General features: G+C 43.8%; 1 long non-coding RNA gene across 1 annotated transcript; it reads left to right on the top strand.

Moving 5' to 3' along the window:
* Window positions 1-77: 77 nt before the first annotated feature.
* Window positions 78-1,180, top strand: LOC116205292. The gene is made up of 3 exons (XR_004156491.1): window positions 78-369; window positions 532-614; window positions 819-1,180. It is a non-coding gene; the product is annotated as an uncharacterized LOC116205292 (long non-coding RNA).
* Window positions 1,181-7,374: the final 6,194 nt, after the last annotated feature.

Raw genomic sequence — 7,374 nt, 5'->3', positions numbered from 1 at the left:
TAAATATCTAAACCATTATGAGATTTAGAACGGGTATGTAATGTGGTAGACATTTATATGTATTGGTCTGACTTAGAATATATATTGGTTCAAAGCAATCTCATGTATATCCCTCATTTTTATTAATTTGTTTGACTAAACATTCATGTTGGGCAGAGCTAAATGGGTCTAGATTTTGGATTTTGAGAAATATTAGACTTGGTTATCTCGCCTAAAAATGTCGCACCAATTACCATTGTTTGAATTCCTTGGTCGCCGGTGCTGAAGCTCTTCTCCCACGGTGAGATTCCACTCGATCCTTCGACGATCTCAACCAACCACTTTGCCGACTTCATCTTGTTTCCCGCAGTCAATTTCCTAGGGCTTTCGGTAAATGTTCTTCCCATCGTAACCTTAAATTGGTTTATTCCCAAATTGAGTTAGCGGCAGTCATGATTGATTCGATTCTTTGTAAATCCTTGAGGTGTTCGATGAAATGGTTAAATGTTTAACGAGTTCCATAGGTAATGTTTCTGACATCGCATGCATTAGGTTCACATGGCTCCCAAGAGGAAACATCCCCCAAATAGTTCAGACACAGGTCCCAGGGAGAAACAGGAGCAATCCACTTTGAGGTATTATCTAATGTTGTTTTAGAATTCATAAGTATAACCAATCCATGAACCTCTGCTTCATGTGGAGAACCAATCCATGAACCTCTGCTTCGTGTTGATTTGAGCAGGATGAATTCTATGCACCGTGTGATATGGAGATTGTGTTCAACCTCATGAAAGGATTAGATAAAGAGAATAATGATTCCCTTTCTAATGTCTCCTCAGATGAACCTGATAAAATGGTGGAAGAGCTTGGATTTGGCTGCCTCCTCAAATATAAATGCAGAAGATCGCAGATTGGTATGGCCTTTTTGGATGATCGACAAGTTTGATATTCGTGAGCATGCATTTATTATAGATGGGATAGAGGTGAAGTTTAATCCTAAAATGGTGGAGATCCTCGTTGGTTTTTGAGGTGGAGAAGTGGAAGTGGACAGTAAAGACCTAAAGGAAGATGTTACAGTAGATGAGCGATTGAATTCCCTCTGTGAAATGACTTACATTCAGATGGAAATAAGACTTTCAACCCTGATCTTGTCCTAAAAAAAGACGTGTGTAAGCGAGGTAAAAAATATATATTTATATCTCGATTGTTTTGTAAATGGACAATCTTCTACCTTGCTCGTCATAATATCGACACCTTTCCTCGACATCCCACCACTCGCCTTCCCAGAATGAGGCTTCTCAGAAGATTGATAATCCCGCAAAGTCTCAAGGCCACCATCGACTGAGACATTTGGAAATTGTAAATCTTTAAGATTAACCAGAAACTGCAATGCTCAACTTACTGGTGTCTGTTCTCCTACCTGTTCTTTTATCATCCTGGCGAATTTTGGAACCGAACCCTCCGCACGATCATTTGAATCGATAATATTTTCAGAGTTGCCATCTAGAGATAAAGTGGGAGACCTGTCATGAGTCGTGCTAGCAGGAGACGGGATTCATTAACCTAAGTAAATAGCGAAAAGGTCCTATAGATATGAGGTTGATTCTTGATCAAGAAATCATTGGCCGTGGTAGTTGGACTTAAATAGAAAGGACTTTCTATATTAGTCCTCTTGGTCTAAGAATGGAAACCCATACACTCCATAAGGTCAGCTATAAGGTTCGACATTAACCACGACCCTGGCTTGATTGAGATGTTGTAATGAAAGGATTTGAGTGCACAGTTAATATGGTCATTGGTTCAGAGAATGTCGTAATCGCACATTCGTCATTACTTGGGTGGTCATGGTATGTTGTGTTAGGCGTTACCCATGACTTATGAGAGTCATTGACATTTTTGGAATTGTCTTTTGGTGCGGAAAGGAGTTTCCAGTAATGTCAAAGAAATTGATACGATAATCTCATTGCCAATTAATGATGAACCTAGTTATTTACACACAATAGAATACGTTCAAGAAAAGTCAATCGATTGAACCCGACAACAAAAGATATAGAAATGATCGGAATAGGACCATGACGTGCGGGAAATCGACCAAAACTGTTAACTCCGCTCAGATCATTCAAACGGATCAGAAATGATCCTTGAGCATCTGCGGCTCCTGGCTTGATGGGATATCCGGAGACTATCAATATTGGACTCTAAAATTTCCTCTACTTGCCACGCTCGACGATGGGCAGAGTGCTCGTTCCACACAAACCGTACACGCGCGCAGTCGAGACTTTAACATCTCAATTCTCTTCTTTCTCTCTTCCATCCAATGGAACCCACACTTCTCCCATCCACTTTATATCATATCCTCCCATACTTATGCCTATACATACACTTCCCCTCTTCCCCATTTCCCATCCACATTCATCCCCAATCATTTTCCTATCCTCTTCTTATCCTAACACAATCCTACTCTCCTCTAACCCCCTTCCAACACCTCACTTCCCATCAACCTCACCTCCCATCCATTTTCATCTTCTTCTTCAATCTTCCATTCAACTATCCAACAATCAACTATCTTTTTCCCTCTCTAACTCAACTACCATTCAAACTCACTCATCTCTTTCTAACTCTCTCTCTCTTTTCCTTGGAGAAATTCGGCAACCCCCTCTCTTATGGCTGAAGCCACATTCATTTATCGGAAAACCACCCCGATTTTCCGGTGACCGGCCCCGATCTGCCCGAACTTGAAACAAATTGCATACTCCCACGTTCTCGACCTCCGGAGTCCAACCGTGACGTTCGTTTCTCCATTTGAGGCCCACAGCCCACTGAACCAGCATTAAACATTAGCGCCCCTTCCGGGTTTTCTCTCATTTTCCAACGATTTTCTCTCCCCCATGACTTCCGGTGAGTCGTGTCCATACTCGCGGATGAACAACCAGCTATTCTTACTCTCCTCGCGACTAGGAAGGTCACGAACCGAGAGCCCGTTCCCTCCGGTGTTGCTTCCCCCTCACGTGTCTCTCGCTTGGGAGCTCATCTCGACTCCTCTTCACAGGTCTCCATCCGAGATAACCACAGCCCTGCTTTTAGCCTCTTTCTCCTTCTTCCATTTCCCTTCTCTTGTAGGTGTTATGACTCCCGAAGACTCGAGCACCCTGCAACTGCCTTCTCTACTCGAGGCCAACCTCTCGGGTTCCTCTCAAATCGCGACACCAGCAACCCCTCCCGGCCTCTTACGAGCTTCCTAGCTAGTCCATTCACGCCCCAAGGCATAGGTATAATATTAATACACTTAGAGGAGTAGGTCTTTTAACTTTTAACGCACTTGTGGGATGATAAGGCGGAGATCGGAGTCGGGGAATCCGTGAGGACCTAAGTCGGGTTAAGAAGTGCCTTGGCCTAACCCAAGAGGGTTTGATTCAATTCCCCCTACCCAACTCAGGTCCAAAATGAACTCCTTGACCTTGATCCGATTATATATTTGAGTTTATCACATTTCCGATTCGCCTCGTTTTTCGTGCCGGTACCGTTTTATCAGTTCCCGCTTAATATCGTAGTATATATGTGATTATGTATATGTTGCATGGGAAACGGAGTCAAGGAGACCGCTTGGTGAAGGAGGTCTCGGCCAACCTGTTAGGGTGAGGCCGAGACTCTTCTCATCTAGTTCGAGTCCGTGACATTCTCCCCGTCTTCTATTCGACATTATTTCATGTTTTTGTGCGTTTCTCGTTTATCATAGCGGTAACAACTTCGTGTATAGATCTTTAATATCATGTTTAACCAATGGTGCATGCGGGAATTAAGCCTAATCGGGGTCGAGGAGACCACTTTGACCTAAGGTAGGCCTAGGAAGTTCTCGGCCATGCCCATGAGGGTAGGGCCGAGAGTCCCTTGGCCCATCTTGGGTCCATGGTGATCTCCCCCTTCTCAATTTAACTTGATTCTCGATTTTTAACGAAACCTCGATTTCCATGCCAACATTATTTTAACGATTTCCATGGTGACCTCCTTTAATGCATTAATATCGAACAATTTGCATGGATTCAAGAAATGGGGACCATCATGGGCCCACGAGGATCCAAGGAGCTCTTGGCCTTCATGGGCCAAGCCTCCTTGGCCCTTGCGAGCCTGTCTCGGTCCTCGTCTCACGAGTCATTTTTGAATAATTAAAACGATTGAAGATTAGAATCCCATTCAGACGGTCCGTCAATGATCGATTCAACGAATCGAAATCTATAAATCCAAGAGGATTCAGTAAATTCGCTTAATATAATCAATCTCACATGCGTAGTAATTGGGACGATCCACTCTGCTAATTAATTCACATGACATTTAAATAAATCGCACGAACCGGCTAATAATTTGTAATCAAGTCGATAAATCACGAATCGATAATTGTGTCCTTTTCCAAACCAACAATTCTTAATAAAAATATCGAGACACGTGGTCCGCATAATATGGACATTTAGGAAGGACTTGTATGTCCTGACTCGAATCTGGGCTTGATTTGAGGAGGCTCGAATTGGAACATGGGAGGTTTTCTTGGATCACTTCCGGACAGATCGACAGGTCTCTCGATTCTTTCAGGGTCCACACAACCTTGGTGGGTCCAAGGGTCGGTCGACACCAGCTATTGATCTCGACGATCTGTGTCATAGTCTCAATTTCTTTTCACAAAACACTTTTTCCGCCACAAGGGGCACGACAAATCCTTTCGTGACTTACTAATAAACCTAGGATTAGAGTGACCGAAACACTTCGAGTCACAGGGAGAGACGGACAACCCATGCATGACCAATTTTCATCAGCACAAAACCCTCTGTCTCCGACTAAAGTGTTTTGATCATTTTAACCTAGACCAAACGCTTAGGAGTATATATTAGAGACGTGAACGTGAAAGCCCGTGAAAGTTTGTTCGGTCCATCAGAGGACATGAGCAGAGACCTTGGCACCCTCTTGGTGTTTCGCTTCCCCTACCTCCTAAGTCAGTGCATTAGATCGGGTTTATTTGTCATAAAACACAAAATTGAACTCATCACACATCAAACATAACAAACACACGGAAACAAGTAGGCCAGACCCTAGATTTAAGCTTAAAGTAAAAAATCAAACCCCGATCATAATTGGTTAATCTCTCAATGCCATTTATCAAATAAACTTTAAACGAATTCACACACTATCATACTCGAGGAAGAGACTTTGTGTCTTTCTAGTTGTTATCAAACATAATTCAAATACTACATTCCCTTCGGGGTGGCCCACGACCTATTCTTAATTGTATGTGCCCAAATAGGGCTCGCATGTTTAGGACAAAGACTTGTGTGCCAAATAACCTGGAATCATAACTTGGTAATCACGTAAACTTGACAAATAACTCACAACTTGTCAATTTATTTCCATTTTTATTCGAGTTGAGCTTGAACCCATATGACTCAATCAACAAGGGGTCCAATGCCCTAATTATCAATCAGGGGTTCAACACCCCCACACACCGACTGCACGCGACCCTAGTGCGGTATGGGGTCTAGCCTTTAGTCACCATTTCAATCCGAGTTGTGTCAAGCGGAGGATGACTCGAGTCGAGACATGCGAAACGAGGTTAGACAACCATCCATGAGCTCGACTAGCCCCGTGGCCATCTCGAGGAACATTCAGTCATTCTGGGACCCGACAGTTCAGTCAGACCTGACCTCCGGCACTCATGAGCCCACGCTGCGTTAATTTCAGGCTTCGATCTTTCAAATTCACGGTGAGTACGAGCGGAATATTGGCTGAACGCGAATCGACTGGGATCCGCTTGATATATTTTTATATTAAGAGTATAGTGCAAGGTTTTTGTTTGTATATTTATTCATGTAATGATCCCGGTCGGCAAGCGAGAGGTTTGAGTGTCAAACCAATCGAGTCAGTCTATGTCCCTAGGGATGAGTAAGCCTGATCTTTTGCAGTTTCGACTCGCACTGGAACCGACCATCATGAACCGGTGAACCGTAGTGCGAGAATAGCGAGCTGAACCCTTGACGTGTGAGTCTACTCCTTTCTCGCACTCTTAGCCCTAATCGGTCATTTATCAATGAATTTATAGTGTCAAACTGAGTTAGACGAGCAAAACTTAATCAACGTGATAAATAAACTAAAAATGACAAACCTTAGACAAACCAGAGTATCGGCAGAGCGTGCGGGATGTAGGCCTGCATGTAACAGAACCCCCAAACATGGAACCCTTGGTTTTGCAGACCATATGCCTTAGCAACTAGGTGTATTCCTTACTCCTAGACTTGGACAACTCACCGGTCCTCAACCAACACCAACTTAACATATACTCGTCTAATATTTGTATAATAGATAATGCACGTGGGAAACGACCCAAATCGGGACGAGGAGGCTGTGCTTGACCCTTGTCGGGCCAATGGACCTCTCAACCATACCCTTGGGTAACCGAGAGCCCCATGACCTCTTATAGGTCATGTGGTGGCTTCCCCTCTTTGATTCAACTTCGTTTCCTAGTTTTTACGTTATCTCGTTTTTCGTGCCGGTACTGTTTTATCGATTCCCATCTCACATCATGCTATATATGTACTTGTGTGTTTGTTGCATGCGAAATGGAGTCGAGGAGACCGAGTCGGGTGGGGGAGGTCTTGGCGAACCCGTGAGGGTGGGGCCGAGACCCCTCTAGCTCGGCTCGGGTCATGACGCTATTTTCGGTTTCGTTTTGGTTTTATTTTGTGTTTCATGTGTTCATCTTTATCATGGCGGCACCGGCCTCGTATATACTTGTTTAATATTGTGCTTAATGGATGTTGCATGCGAGAAACAAGTTTGGTCGAAGTTGAGGAGGCCACGTGAGCCCGAGTAGGGCTCGGGAAGCTCTCGGCCACATCCCATGGGAAGTGGTCGAGAGCCTCTTAACCCGCCTTAGGCTTGTGGTGGCCTCCCCCTCTTCAATTCGATCTCGTTTCTTGGTTGTTAAGGAATATCGTTTTCCATGTCGACACCTTTTTATAAAGATTAATCACTCTTTTAATGCGTTAAGTACAAATTTTGCATGGATTCGGGTCACGAGGACAGTCGTGGGCCCATGAGGGCCTAAGGGGCTCTCGACCACCTTTGGCCGAGCCTCATTGGCCCGCGAGGGCCCATCCAGATCTCTGTGTCACGAGTCATTTTTGAATAATTAAAATAATAGGGGATTAGAATTCCAATAGCAGTTCATCAATAACATATTCGATGATTCGAAACCCACAAATTGAATAGCATTAGGCAATTCACTCAAATTAATCAAACTCACACGCGTAGTAATTGGGATGATCCACTCGGCTAATTAATTCACACGACATTTTTAATAAATTGCACGAACCGAGCAATAATTTGTAATCGAATCGATAAATCATGAATCGA

Source organism: Punica granatum, chromosome 4, assembly GCF_007655135.1.
Source record: "Punica granatum isolate Tunisia-2019 chromosome 4, ASM765513v2, whole genome shotgun sequence".
Classification (NCBI taxonomy): Eukaryota; Viridiplantae; Streptophyta; class Magnoliopsida; order Myrtales; family Lythraceae; genus Punica; species Punica granatum.
The sequence above is the reverse complement of the archived record's forward strand: the minus strand, read 5'-3'. Positions and strand labels throughout refer to the sequence as shown.